The sequence below is a fragment of the Cnephaeus nilssonii genome (genome assembly GCF_951640355.1).
Source record: "Cnephaeus nilssonii genome assembly, chromosome: X".
NCBI classification, from domain to species: domain Eukaryota; kingdom Metazoa; phylum Chordata; class Mammalia; order Chiroptera; family Vespertilionidae; genus Cnephaeus; species Cnephaeus nilssonii.
In genome coordinates this window covers 508,911-524,504 of record NC_137071.1, presented here as the reverse complement: position 1 = coordinate 524,504, position 15,594 = coordinate 508,911, and the positions used below count along the sequence as shown (strand labels likewise).

General features: G+C 41.5%; 1 protein-coding gene across 4 annotated transcripts in view; it reads left to right on the top strand.

The window, feature by feature from the left end:
• MID1 (midline 1) overlaps positions 1-15,594 on the top strand; it is a 392,822-nt gene that overhangs the window by 268,623 nt on the left and 108,605 nt on the right. Inside the window, exon 1 of one of the 4 annotated variants that reach the window (XM_079765090.1) lies at positions 11,441-11,662. The exons of the other annotated variants lie outside the window; for them this stretch is intronic. The gene's annotated coding sequence lies outside the window, so the exon portion shown is untranslated. Of the gene's footprint in view, positions 1-11,440; positions 11,663-15,594 lie in introns of those variants that run through there. 4 annotated transcript variants of the gene reach the window in all.

Sequence of the window (15,594 nt, the reverse complement as noted above, 5' to 3'; positions counted from 1 at the left end):
TTATTTTTAGGGTATAATAACTTTGCCATTTTCAAATGGTCATTTCCAGAAACACAAAGACTGCTACTGAATTTGGCATCATTGATCTAGAAGAAAATATTCTGTAAGTCCATAAGTAAGATATGCCTTATCCCTTCAGCTTCATCCAGTCCTTTTTGGAAATCTTGATGAAAATCCTATGTGCCCAGTAGCTAGCAGAGTTCCTAGCCAATAATAGCATCTCAATATACATTAGATTTTGTCTAGTACTGCTTTGAGGATGAGTGTATGATAATTCTCCTCACTCCCCACAGAAAAGGGGTGTGTGTGTGTGTGTGTGTGTGTGTGTGAGAGAGAGAGAGAGAGAGAGAGAGAGAGAGAGAGAGAGAGAGCGCAGGGTCCCGGTCTTATTTTTTCACATAGAGTGCAATGCATTTGAATTTGGAAATGATCTTAGCTGACATTTTCCAATCTTCCATCCAATGCAGGAATTTCTTCTCCAATAATCTTCACTGAAGGGCAGGAGGCCTGGTGTAAGAACAGAGGCCTCTTTCTGTTGGGCAGTGATTTGACTCAGTACAGTGTTATGATTTGGTAGCTCAAGGTGGCGCAGCATAAAGTTCTATGGGAAAGTGGAACATGGAGCCCAAGTGAGGGCTGGGCTGATTGCAACCACATTGGCAAAGGGAGGATATTTGGGAGACAGTTTTGACTCACCATTATGTTCCCCCATGAAACTTAAATAAATCCTAGCGCTTTTTTTTTTTTTTTACAACATGAATTTTATCCATGGCTTTAGTCTTTTCTTTTTCTTCTGCTTTTTAAAAAATATATTTTATTGATTTCAGAGAGGAAGGGAGAGATAGAAACATCAATGATGAGAGATAATCATTGATTGGCTGCCTCCTGCACACACGCCCTTGGACCCTTCAGTCTACAGGCTGACACTCTAGCCACTGAGCCAAACCAGCCAGGGCACTTTTCAGTGAATTTAAATATATACATCAAAGGAATTTGCAAGTTCTTTAATAATTTGTGTTAATAACATTGATTGGCAGCACTGTATTAAAATTATTAATTTTTTTACACTTATTAAACATCAGGTAGAGGCGGAATTTTTGTCAGTTTCCTTTAGTATGCAAACGTAACAAAAACCTCAGTTTACCTGAATTTTGCCAAAATAAACCTCTTTCTATTAACCAGTTTCCTATATTATACTTTCCCAAGAGATTTCTGAAGTACAAGGAAGAAGGTGATGTTATGGATTAATGTAAACATTTATACTCGTGGATACAAACATACATTCAACTCAATCTTTTCAATCTCCTCTATTTATGGTTAAAGAAAAAAAAGATCTTTGTAATGAAGATCCCAAGGAGCAATGAAATTTGAATTACCTAAGAACCTTTAAATTACATTCAATATGTGGTTTGTAGTTATGCAAGTAAAGTGGACCCAAGCATTTTAGAAACATTTCAACAAGGATTAAAATTTTTTTTTTCTATTTGGGGTTCAGTTAACCAGAAAATTAAATTAATCAGAACTCTTCCATTTCCAGAGAATTTCAATTAATTGTGATTTGACTGTAATTTTGGTGTGATCTTCCCAGGCAGAAATGAATTTCATCTTCTGACGTGTTTCTTGGAAAGTACCTAGCACAGTGAACACCTTGAATGAATAGGGCAATGTGGCTTTTTGTTTTGGGCTTTTAAATATGACTGTGTATCTATGTCTATACATAGGAATACATTATGTACACTTGATAGAGAGAGCGCTCACTCACCGGCAGCAGTGTTACTGTTTAAAGAAAGGCGAGTAGTTAATGCTGTCACTATGTTTTGACTTCCAACTCCCTCTTTCAAGTACATCTCCCCCCTCCCATTAAACCTGCCTTTAGAATTAAGGGTTTTTCTAGAAACAGGACAATGCTTTCTACTCTGTTTCTTAAAGTAGTGCACAGAAGGCAATGCATCGTGGTAAAAATAACTTATGAGTGAAATTATAGTGTTTTGCTAAAGATAACAAGGAAGTGAGGAGCAAAATCCCTCAAGTAGCCGAGAGGCCAGATGGTCGGTCTCTTTGTTTTTTGTTGTTGTTTTTTTCTTTTTTTAGTGTGGCCATTAAATGGGAAATTTTGCTTGATTAAGAAGACACTGGTCTTGATTTTCATTCAGCAGTTTTGAGGGTCTTTTAATGGATATATATATATAAACACACAGCACACAGTTTTCATTTAGCCAATCGATCATTTGTGCCATTGTAAGCGAGATTGTGCTGATGAGAATGTGAAGTTTTAATAATAAAGAAGTAAGTGGGTTCCCAAGTCTCAGCTATGAAAGAACTTGGAATCCGCACCCTACCCTGCAAACCCCGGTCATTACCATCTCCCTCTTATTGTTGTAGCGTCTGTGTTTTGTTTTGTTTCCTTTTGATAGCCCAGAATGGAAGAAAGGCTGTGGACCACAGTGGCTAACTAGGGTTTTGTGAGATGTAGGCTAGACTCACAGGAGAAAATAGAGGTTTTGGAGTTCAACACTCCAGGGGGCTAATGTGCATAAAGGACCTGAGTTTAATCCTTGGAGCTGCCAGTCAGGATCAGGAGGAAGAAGCGTCCATGCAAAGAATTGCTTCTGGATGCTGGGGCGTGGGGCGGGAAGGGGGATCAGAGCACCCCATTTGGACTGTGATGTTTTTGGCAGTTGATGTTCCTGGTAGGTTGCCTGGCAGTGGCTCGGGCACAACAAAGCTCCCTTCTGGGAAGTCACCCGGCCATTGTCTGGCACCCTTTGCCCAGCGCCCCAGGAGAGAGCAATTTCCCAACCTGAGTTCTAAGGAAGAAAATGAATAGAGTTGTGAAACAGAATATTTGCATCCGTTTACAAGAGTCACTTGGAGGAATTTGGAATGGAAAGAATAGATTTAGACAACTGGCAGGGCAGAGCTGTTTGGAACCTTGCCCTGAATCAGGTGTCTGTTGGTTTAAAGAGGGACAAGCTAAAGAAGCTATGTAACAAGGGATAACCCACCCATCTTGATCATAAAGTGATAAATCAGACATTAAGCTGTTTTTTTCCATGCATCGCTTTCTTAGATAATTGTGATTCTTCCTCCAATTGACATTCATATTCATTATCAAAATAAATATCTCTCTACTTTAATAAGAACGTTTAACCACCTTGAAATCTCACTGTACTTAAAGCTAGGTATTTTCATAAGTCAGGTTTTAACCCTAAATTGCATCTCAAGTCCAAACTCTTCATTTTCATCTTTACTTACATTCCAAAAGCCAGCTTCTTATATAATTTGATTCAATGAAAGAATAAAATGTACAAGATGAAATTAACACTTATTAGCTTAAAATGAAACTTATTTTAAGGCGTAAATAATCCCAAACAAACAAATAAGACACAAACCAAAACAACAAAAATGCTTAGAGTCAAATCAGAGCTCTTAATATTAATTTTAAGGTAATGTCTTGAAATTAATATTGACATTTTAATGCTTCCTGTTTTATAAGTCACATTTATAACTTTTCTCAAAAGATACAACAAGCAAACATATTTGGATAATGCAAGAAAATTTTCTCAGAGTTTAGCCTGCCCTGAGTGTATTTTTTAAAAGATGTTAGAAACTTTCATGGAATTTATGGGATTTATTTTCATATAGATTACAAATATATATTTCACACATTTTTGCAGATTATCAATCCTCCATAGGAACATTTTGAATCGTGGGTTTTAGGCCAAGAAGTCTTTGGGTTGGGGATAACTCACTCTCCGAGAATTACTTGCTTCATAACCCCCTCTATGCTTGCCATGCCATCCTGTCCTAAGCTTTATTTGTTTCGCTGGGGAGTACCTGGCACCCACCACCCAGACTTCCCAAGCTCTTCTCTTGGCCTCTGCTGCAGCTGCAACAGCAACTCTTTCTTCTCCCACAATTCTCTCCATTTCCCCTCTATCAGCCCCTTCTATAAGAAATGGCTCTAAAAATCATGATTCGTCTACGACTGCACTTTTACCTAGCTAGTGAATGTATTTCTGTGGAGATACCTTTTGTTATTGTTGTCATTGTCATTAAGTCAACAATAGCTCTCTCAGGCAATGGGATCTTTTAGTTTTAATTCATCTTTGATCCTCCAGGCATGAAGCTCTGGCAGTACCTGTTCATTTCCCTCCCACACTGTTACCCCATTTCTTTCCTTCCTGAAATTTCTTCTCCTAAAGAGGCAAAAGCAAAACCAATGACTCTTGAAATGTCTCTCTTAATTTCCTTCACACCCTCCCCTGTACCCTTAATTGCATGTCCATGCTTACTTTCAACTTTAGGTTAACATCCTGCCATCAAACACTCAGACATTCAGGGAATTCTAAGTACCACAGTTCCTGTTTTCTTTTTTTTTTTTTTTGGTCCACCATGGCTTTTCTTTATCAAATTTCATTGCTACAGTAAATAAAGAACTCACTGCTTTCCAACAATTCATCACTTTGTCTTTTCATGTAAGAAATAGTAAAAGTTGGATTTTAATGTCCTTAGAAAGAAATCATTCCTTAAGCAAACCTGGAACTAAACATTTAAGAACTTGAAAAATCAATTACAACTCTTTGCCCAAATGCTGGAAAGTTTTATCCTGAAATCAACATGTTCTTTGCTTTGGTGGGGGAAGCCAAGTATCAAGAAAGCCTGCACAGATATGGGTAGAAATATCTTCTTAGCTAAAGTAGACCTATAGTCACCCCTCTACCTTCTATCATGTCATCCTTTTTATTTATTTCATTTTATGGGTGGTTCTTTGAAATTATCATGTTTTCTCACCCACGTGCTGGCTTATTTTATGTTTCCCTCATTAAAACCTAAGCTAGTTCATTTTACGTTTTCCTCATTAAAACCAAAAGACAGGCCTTTATTCTCATACACATCAGGGCATTGCTAGTGACCAGAGCAGTGCCCGGCACACAGCAGGAACCTGTTGAATGAAAGAATAATCAGAGAAATGACCTTGTCTATGGTTTTACTCTGAGTAGTTCTAAAATAAAAGTAATGCTTAGTTAAAGAAAGGCCAGTTAACATATATATAGGATTTCTGATGTCATAAAGGTAACAAACCTAGCTCACTCTTCCAAACTCTTAAAATGAGTTTAGGTTGAAGCTGTGGACCAGATACAAGCTGATTTGGGACTAATAAGGAAGTTATTAAGGGCTCTGTTATTTGGGCAAAATCTCTGTGTGGGGCCTACCTGCTCTCTGCTCCTTTTCCTGGTTCATCGGTTCATCAGCTCATCGGCTGATGGTAGAGGATGGTGGGGATGAGGAGCACGGAGTGCTTTCTTGGGGCTTCTTTTACCTTTGTCTTCCATGGCTCAAGGGTAACTCAGTGTCAGTAAACTGCCTCTACTGTAACTGCCAGAAAGCCCAGTGGTGATATGGTTTCCAGTGACTTCTGTTGGCCAGATCTCCAGGAGGAGACAGGAGCTATCTATTGAGAAATAATTTTCTTGGATCTCTCAAGTGCTGTACCTCTTGTAAGCTGAGGTGCTAATGAATGGCCTTTGTTCCGGACTATCTTATCAAGGATGTTTGTATAGCGAACATCCTTGGAAGATGGAGATAGAGTGTTTCCATCCTGGGTAGAAGGCAGGTGTGTTTGTTGTGCATTATAATAAACATAGTGTCTCTCTCCAGGGCCAATGTCGGCAGGTTTGCTGGCAGTCAGTCCATAACAAAAGAGTTGGGTGTCCTAAGATTGAGGTTACTCAGCTCTGATGCAAACCCCCTGCATAGGCAGCACGCACCTGGGATGCTCTGTGGGACTTGAGGGGACAGGGGCACTGATGTGAACTTGAAACACATGATGCTTGCTGCACCCTAACTAAGAGTGTCCTTGGTCTCTGATGCACGGAACTCGTGTATCCTGCCAGCATCCATACAACTGGTAGGCTAATGAATAATTTGCAAGTAGGAAAAATCTCAAACCCTTCACTGTTTTCGATGGTCTCACTTGCCCCACCCCTGCCAGGGTCCCTTATTTCCTACAAAATAAAACATTCTGGTAAAGAATTCATATGGGACCGGGAACAGAAAACCTCAAGCTCATGGTGGTATTCAATGGTAATGAATAAAGGCATGTTAAAGTCTAGGAAACATGCGATTGCCAATGTGAAGACATTTAATAAAGAGTAATTAATGTTAATTATAGGAATGCTAGTTTATTAATCATTTACTGTTCCTTCACATAAGACACTCCGTGAACATTATTGAATAAATAAATGGATTTATGTCCTTCCTGTTTCCAAAAGTGGTTTGAAGAAGTTCCAATAAAAATTAAAGATAATTACTGTATTCAAAGAAGAGTGGGAAGAGGTGGTTTGGGACTAGAAGGGAAGAAGGGTGTGAGATATCCAAGTTTGCCAGGCACTTAGTGTCAAACTTTGCCTCACTTCACTCTCAAAGGACCCTTTGAAATTGCTCGCCTTGTCACATTTTACAGATAAGGGAACTGTGCAGAGTATCTGTGCGTATAAGATATGCTGAGTAGCTGGCTCCTATCTGCCTTTGCTAGGAAATGGCAGAGCCAGGATTTGAACTCGGGTTTATCTGGTTTCAAGGTACATGTTTCTTTACACAACACCACACTGATGGTCTCACCCCAAAACTAGACCAATGCCAGTTGGGGCAATTGAGCTCAAGGATTCACTCCAAGTTTTCTGACAGCACATCAAAGAGAAAGCTGGGTGAAATGCGCCATCTAGCCCCAGCTGGTTTGGCTCAGTGGATAGAGCGTCAGCCTGTGGACTGGAGGGTCCCGGGTTTGATTCCTGGTCAAGAGCACATGCCTGGGTTGCGGGTTGATCCCCAGTGGGGATAGCAGGAGGCAACCAATCAATGATTCTGTCTCATCATTGATGTTTCTGTCTCTCTCTGCCTTTCCCTTCCTCTCTGAAAGCAATAAATATATACATATTTTTTAAAATAAAAAAAGTGCACCATCTAAAAGAAGAAAGCCTCTCAGCTCATCTCTCATCTCACAAAGAAGGAAAAGATGGCAAAGAGAGAAAAGAATAGCAGCAGACCATAGAAAAGAGGAAAAACCCTGCAATTTCAGATGCAATGCAAGAGAGAATATATTATTTACTTTTCTGAACCCCATTAGCTAGAGACTGTAGTCATAATAATAATCGTAATTCTTATCATGTGATAAGTCCAATAAACTACAGGAGCTCGGACATCCTTATTAAATGCCTGGTCAGACTAACAGCTTTAGCAGGATTTGCGAAGGAAGAAAAGGAGACGATACAAACCTGACCGGACAAAGCCAGTCTGTTGTATTAATTAATGTCAGCTAATTAGTTGTGGTGATTGTTTCTCAACGCAGAACCCATCACACAGCTTCTCTGCGAGTTCTGGAGAGCTCTATTTTAAGGTTTTATTGAAAGTGTAAGTTAGAGTATGGAGATGTTTTTTCCTTCTTGTAAAAAGTTCAGTATCCTTAGTAATATATACGAAGTTAGCTCAGTTATTTAATTTTAAAAACACACACAACAACACCCAGTGTCTATTTTAGATGGGGCAAAACAGAGATCTGGGAATTTCAAGAAGTGGATCCTGGGTTCAGAAGAGAGTGCCTTAATGTGATTTGAAAGCAGTTCTAATTTTATGATACTTTAAATCATGGGTGTAGTTTCACGATCATCTATCTTACTGCCCCACACAAAGGTTTCTTACTGCCTGGCACACAAGTCCATCCATCCGTGTTTAAATCGGTTCCAAGTATTTTTGCTCGAATTTCTTCCAAGAAAGCTCCTGCTTTTGTTCTGTCGGAACACGCAGTTCTGACTCTGTTCTGAATATCCTGTTTGGGTTTGTCCGCGTGGCTGTGCTTTTCATTGCCATGTCCCCATCGTCCCCCTTCTCTCATGTGGCGCTTTACAATAACAGTTCAGAACAAAAGGGTCACTCCTCTTTCTGGTGCCTTAAAGAAAAGGCTTAACCCCCCCCCCCCCCCGCCCCCCAGCCACTGCAGTGCCTCAGCGATCATGGGAAATGTTTAAAGCATGTTCTTCATAATAGTTCACCAGGAGTTGTGAATAAAGGTTACTTTTCTTTATTGTCCACGATCGCAACGTAGCTTCAAGGTATTGGGAGCATGAGGTGTGTGTGTGTGTGTGTGTGTGTGTGTGTGTGTGTGTGTGTGTGGCTAACTGAGAAGCCGAGAGGAAAAGTGATTTCCTTTGAGCAAAGGGACTATCATGTTTGAGAGAATGTTCCCATCGGTTCATACAATAGGACTCGGTGACTCTGTCACATTGTCATTACCCCAGTGCGTCATGGGACCGCATGGGTTGTTCCTGTCATTGAACTTGAGCTTTCCAGTGTGCAGAGAACAACTGTGAATGCCACATGGGCCCACATCAGCAGCTGTTTGTTGATGCCTTTTTCTCCTGCCGGATAAGTGGGAAGGGGAGAGTGTGCACTCTCTCTTGCCTTCTAGAAAAGTCTTTTATAAAATAAGTCAGAAATTTCCCCCAAGTGGCCAGTGTTGGTTGGTTTGTTGGTTTGTTTTTTCCCGGGTAGAATCTACTTGTGGCAAAAACCTGGCTTAACTGTTCTGTCCTTCAGAGACGTCTTATGTGATTTGGCTCATAGCCATGCAACCCTTTTCCGATGCGAGTGGTGGGTTTTTGCTTTTTAACACAGAAATTATTTACAGGTTTCTGGTTTCGCACAGAGGAAGAAAAATGAATCTAATGCGGGAGTTCCATGAAGAGTGCATTCTATCAAGTCCCTAAGGTGCTTTTGTATATGTATGTGGGGGGGGTGTACATACATACACGTGCATATTTACACATGGCACAAAAACGGGTTCCCTTGTAGACACATGTAGGATTTTATGCAGGCGGAGAAATAGTCCTATGAGTGTATATAGAGCTGCCTATCAGACTTGCAAGACACTTGGAATAGCATTCGGGGAGCAGGGTGGAAGCGCTTTTCGTCTGGGGGGGGCGTCATAGGAACCAGTGGCTCCCGTTTCTGCCCCCACCATGCTGTGGGGCCGCTCTCCAGGAGGCTCGCTTTAGACTGGTGTCCGGGGACTAGGTGTGACAGGTTCTTATGCTCTTCCTTCTCCAAGTCTGCTGTCACTGCCTGAGAACCCGGGGCTTGCCTGACCCCCGGTACTGCATAGACCGGGGAGACATCAGTCACTTTCAATAGAGTATAAAGTAGCTTCCATTTGCCTTTATTTATTTATTTATTTATTTTTATTTTTTTATTTTTTTAAATTTCTTTATTGATTAAGGTATCACATATTTGTCCTCGTCCCCCCATTCCCATCCCACACCCCTCCCCACACATGCCCCCACCCCCCTGTTGTCCTTAACCGCTGGTTAGGCTCATATGCCTGCACACAAGTCCTTTGGTTGATCTCTCCCCTTTACCCCCACCCTCCCCTACCCTCCCTCTGAGGCCCGACAGTCTGATCCATGCCTCCTTTCCATTTGCCTTGAAAACTGGATGCTTGGTTTCTTAACACAAGCTGTAAAAGATATGAACTGCCTGAGCCCCTCTGACAGTGGAAAATTTCCTGTAAAGGTTGTCAGATTATGCTCCTTAGAAGATGATACAATTGGTTGTTTAGCATTTTCTTTTGTTTTTGAGGGGTGGAGTCAATGTTTGTTTCCTGATGTTTCAACTTGAGATGTTCAGACTAATTTTCCACTACGAGGCCACATGTCTGAGAAATGGTGACATTTTAATGTTGTTTTAACCAAAGCGATGCTTTTAAATCTGTTGATTATTTTTTTTCTCAATTTTTTTATTAAGGTATTATATGTGTACATATCTTACCGTTGCCCCCCCCCCCCACTCCCATATATGCCCTCACCCCTCAGAGTTTTGCGTCCATTGGTTATGCTTATATGCATGCATACAAGTCCTTCGGTTGATCTCTTATCTCCCCCACCTCTCCCTAACCTTCCCCCTGTAATTTGACAGACTGATGCTTTACTGCCTCTGTATCTATCTTGTTGTTCAAGTTTATAATGTTCTTTATTATCCACAAATGAGTGAGATCATGTGGTATTTTTCTTTCATTGACTGGCTTATTTCACTCAGCATGATGTTCTCCAATTCCATCCAGGTTGCTGCAAATGGTAAGAATTCCTTCTTTTTTATGGCAGCATAGTATTCCATTGTGTAGATGTACCACAGTTTTCTGATCCAGTCATCTGCTGACGGGCACCTAGGCTGTTTCCAGATCTTAGCTATGGTGAATTGTGCTGCTATGAACATAGGGGTGCATATATCCTTTCTGATTGGTGTTCCCAGTTTCTTAGGATATATTCCTAGGAGTGGGATTACTGGGTCAATTAAAAGTTCTTTCAAATTCTGTTTGATCATGTAAGTGTATCTCTCCCGTGGACAGTAGGACTTCTTTGGGAAGTCATCTGTATGTGAAATTGAGCAATCCTTTTGTTTATTGTTAAAAGACAAATGACATTGTGACTTGTACAGACTTAAGCCAAGAAAACAGAGGTTCGCATTCTGATGTCTAAACACGTAAAGCATGCTTTGGGTTTACCGTGAGGTGTTGCAACGGCGTGAAAAGTAGGCGTTGCGATTTGCAAACTGTGCAACACGAGGAAGTAGCTCTTGCCTCCCGTTTGCTCTTTATCGAGAATGTTCCTTAGACACCTTTGGTGGAGTCCAGATGTCTGGTGTGGAAATGGATGCCTACGGGTTTGCAGTCAGCGTGTTTGGCTTCGTTTTTTTTTCACTTTCCTGATGATTCACTTTAGTTGCGGTTTCTTGTCTTGCGTCGTGATAAGCAACATCCTTGAAGAACTGCCGAGCAGGAATTTTTTTTTTGCTTTTAGGAAGACTATTTCCTCTTCTCTCTTTAGACAACCAATTGTTACAAGGTTACTTTCCATTCTCAATTCACTCTTTCCTTTATTCTGGAGACCGACATTTGGGACACTCATCGTAGATTTGCTGTGTGTATGTGTTTTGCATATGTATCATATGCATATGTACACATACATATATGTACGATATGATATGTGTGCATTATATATACATATATGTATGCAGATGCAAAACTTGTGTGTTGTACACATAGGTACATATTTCATACACACATATTTTCAATTGTATATCAGGATGCTACATTGCAGTTTAGATCTCTGTTTTTGGAGGACAAATGGACTGCTTTGTCGTGTGTGTACAAAGATCATGCTTCCTGATGCAACATTCTTCAAAACTTCTTGCAGATACTGGATTTTCATTCAGAAGCTAGAACATAGTAAGTATATTATAAAAAACAACAAACCAGCATCCAGACGTGATGTGATCCTGTGCTCAGTTTCAGTGGAACACTCAGGGGCGAGGACGTAGGGGAGCCCCAGCGGGGGCCGTGAAAAAGGCGCTTGGGAAGCGAGAGGGAGTTTTGATTCTTCAGCTCGGCAGCCCGGGCTGGGTGGATGAGGCGGAGCTGGCCTTCCTGGAATTGTCGCGTCGATTTTCCTGTTGTGTTTCACTGTTGACGCTCTCACAGACACACACGGCTGCTCCCGCGCCGCCTGCCACCCACCGTCTGGTCTCGGTGGCCTGCCTGTCATCTCGTGGGTCCCCGTCCTCTCTGCCTACGGCGATGTTTCTTCAAACAGAACCAGGGTGCAGTCCATTGGTGGGTATGCAAGGCGATCTGCTGGTGAGACTCTGGAGAGATGCTAAAAGAACTACTAAGGACAAATGGGCTGCTTCCTGTGTTTAACCTGCTTATCAGACTCTCGGTAGAAGAAATTGCATTTCTGCGACCGTTATGGGGGTTTTCTTCACTATGAAGACGGGGGGGGGGGGATCAGTCAGTTGTTCTGGAGAAGTCAGGATTGCTTTATTGCATCGTCATGGGTGTCTTTGCTTGTGTGCTTGTGTAAATGAACTGCAGAAGGTGTGTTTCGGCATCTGTTCAGTCAACTTGGGAGACTAGGTTTCAATGTACATAACCAGGCAGTGTGACCCAGCTCCCAGTTGGCCTTAATTTTTATCATTAAAGCCTTCATATCCCTAAAGACATCTGCCATGCTTTCAAATGATTCTTTGCGGGAATGTTCATTCATTATTAATCAGGTTGCATGGTTAAGAGAGTAGGTGATTATTTTAAAGAATGTCCTAGAGATCCAATGACTAAGAAATGAGCGTGTTCTAGACGGACGTGGAAGTCCGAAACAGGGTTTGTGGACAGTTAATTCAATTTGCATGAATCCCACCAGGTGGATGTTTAGTGAAATGAAAAGCCTTCCCTGGCTCTCACTTCAGGTATCAGGGAAAACATTTGAACTTGAACACTCCTTAGAATAAAGATGAAATGACAAGTGTCAAAATTAATCTGTTGTCCTAATTAATTATTTTAAAACGAGACTAGTGCCTCAGTGCTTCTGTGCCTGTCACTTTCCTTTTCGATCAGTCCCTCGGGTGCCCTAAAATTTGGCTGGCAGAAATTCTTAGTCATTCGTCACTGAGGAAGTGAACGAGTTTGATTGTGTTGACAGTTGGAGGTTAACCACAGTGATATTTCAGAGGCATTACCTAGTGAATGTTATAGGATCACTCTTTTTTTTTTTCACCTGTTCCTACTCAGTGTATATTATTGATACTGTTGCTTTAAGAGCCTCTGCATTTTTACTGCTCTGTGCTGTAATCGGGGCTGGAATATAGCCTATGTTGTGACATCAATTTCCAGTCTTTTAGAATGCCATTAAATTCAATTGGAGCTCCCTCTTCCCTCTTTCCTCCTCTTCACGGCCCCGTTTTATTGTGATTTACTGACTCACCTGTGTCTCACATCAGCCAGGGTACTAATCAGTAAAGTAGCATTTGGGTAGTGTGTTTATTCTGTGGTTTTTTATAACTCAAAGTTAAATCCTAAGCCATGACGGAGTATGGAGACATTGAGTGATTATGTTATTGAAAAGACTCTATGTGTGGTGAATTCATCGTGGAGGTAGCATCCAGTTTTTACTGAGTTTTGGTTAGACCATATTTTGTGATGAGAGATTATGTTGATCTGAGATGAGATCAAGTCCCTTCTGAGTTTAATCCCTGTTGCACACCCTGCCTCACACACTGAAGTTAATTTCCAGTGTTTCACGGTTCCGAAGTTGTGAGTCTGAAATGATGTTTCTGCTGATCTAAGATAAAGACATCATTCCACAATCCTTAAAAAAAAAATACTCCACCTATGGTCCTATAATAGGCATAATCTCATAGTGAAAATCCAGATGGCAGTGAGGCAACTAAATCTTAATTACCCATGAGAAGGAAGGGGATAGGAAATTGACTTGATTGTGTTTCTGAAATTTAGGGCTCATAAAGATTAAACTTTTTTCGTAGCGTTTCTGGTACTGTCTCTTTTTCATGACACTTTTAGGAGTTTCCTTTCCCAACCATCAAGCTTAGTTTCCATCCCCAGAGGGTGTTTGGAAAAAAACAGGAGGAAGTGCATTGGGAATCTTCCGGGCAGTGGATAAGAGTCTCCTGGTATTAGCAATTGATCACAGGCCACCCGGTGCTGGTATCCAAGTTTATTCTGTGGTCTAGTGACTAATTAACTTCCCTTTCCGAACTGTACAAAGTGGGGGACTGAAAGTAAGATTATTGGTGGCCAGAATGCATGCTTTTTTTCATATACTCCAATTTAGAAAAATTATTGTTTTAATAGATTTTTATTGGTTTCAAAGGGGAAAGGAGAGAGAGATAGAAACATCAATGATGAGAATCATTGATCTGCTGCCTCCTGCACGCCCCCTACTGGGGATCAAGCCTGCAACCCAGGCATGTGCCCTGACCGGGAATCCAACCGTGACCTCCTGGTTTATAGGTTGACAGTCAACCACTGAGCCACTATCAGCCAGACAAAAAAATTATTCTTTTTCATGAGCTATGCAGACGTGACATAGAATACATGTAGGGAAGCATTGAGAAATGGGTATGCCTTATGATTAAAATAACAGTGCCTCCATTAGGACAAATTTGGAATGAAAAAGCTCATGGACATGCTGACAGTCGAGTATCTCCTTATTTTAGTAGGCGATTGTACTTATAGAATGCTCTTGGTATGGAGACTCCTAATTCTTCATCACTCCTTGAATATAGGGGCGAAATTGCCATGCTACTGGCATTTTTAAAAAATATATATTTTTATTGATTTTTTTACAGAGAGGAAGGGAGAGAGATAGAGAGTTAGAAACATCGATAGGAGAAACATCTATTAGCTGCCTCCTGCAACCAAGGTACATGCCCTTGACCGGAATTGAACCTGGGACCCTTCAGTCCACAGGCCGATGCTCTATCCACTGAGCCAAACCGGTTAGGGCAACTCCTGGCATTTTTATTTTTATTATTTTTTTATTAAGGTATTATATGTGTACATATCTTACCATTGCCCCCCCCCCACCCCACTCCCATCCATGCCCTCACCCCCCAGTGTTTTGCATCCGTTGGTTATGCTTATATGCATGCATTCAAGTCCTTCGGTTGATCTCTTAACTCTCCCACCTCTCCCTAACCTCCCCGCTGTAATTTGACCTTCTGTTTGATGCTTTACTGTCTCTGTATCTATCTTTTTGTTCAACAGTTTATAATTTTCTTTATTATCCATAGATGAGTGAGATCATGTGGTATCTCCTGGCATTTTTAACTGGAAAGCCTGCTCATTGACTTTGGCCATGGGTTAAATCTTGCAACACATGCCCACTTCACAGGGGTCCAGGTGTTTCTTCAGGGTGAAGGTTATCTTCATTGTTTCATAGCAGAGATCAGCAGAGACTCCTAATGAGCTAGCAAGCAGGGTAGTGGCGAGGGTTGGGACAGCATAGGCGGGGGTTTAAATGTTTTCTCTGCATTGACTTGCCAGGCCAATAGTTTTACTTCTTTCAAAACAGGAGGCAACACCAGGGGGGCTTGGAGGGCAGACAGGTTTGGGACAGACCTGGTGAATCCCGTGAGGCACACTGTGAATGGAAGCACTCACAGGAAATGAAGCAAAGAACTGTCAATACCGAAGTGGGATTCTGGAAAGACATGGCACTGCGAGATCCATGCCCAGGAGTCATTCTCAGAGAGGCAGAACATGCAATGAACGAACCACCTGGGTTTTGAAGGAAAGCTGGAAAGCACCTAGACTTTGATTCGCTGAAAGGAGAAGTCAGAAGTGGTGAGAGAGAGGGCAACCCAAAAAAGCACAATTTCCCTGATGCGCAGCGTGAGAGAGGGAGAGAAAGAAGGGAGGGAGAGGTGGGAAAACATGTACATGTCATTGTTTTCATCCATTTATTAATTTTGCATTTTAAAGAAGCGCTTTCCTCGGAAGTGTTTAATCTGTAAGAGTTTTCTGGAAAAGGTGTCTGGCATTCAGTGTGTCCCAGGATGCAGGGCTTATTACCTTAGGGATGTGAGGAGAGTGAGTGCTGGGAGGAACTGAAGGGAACCTCTGTGGACACTCACCCAGGACGCGCAAGCTAACAGCTGAGCTGCAGGTCATTCTAGATAGTCTGATCACCCCTTCAGCTCTCTCCTTTCACTCACTATTCTGTGCCCTGCTCTAGACTACAAACCTTG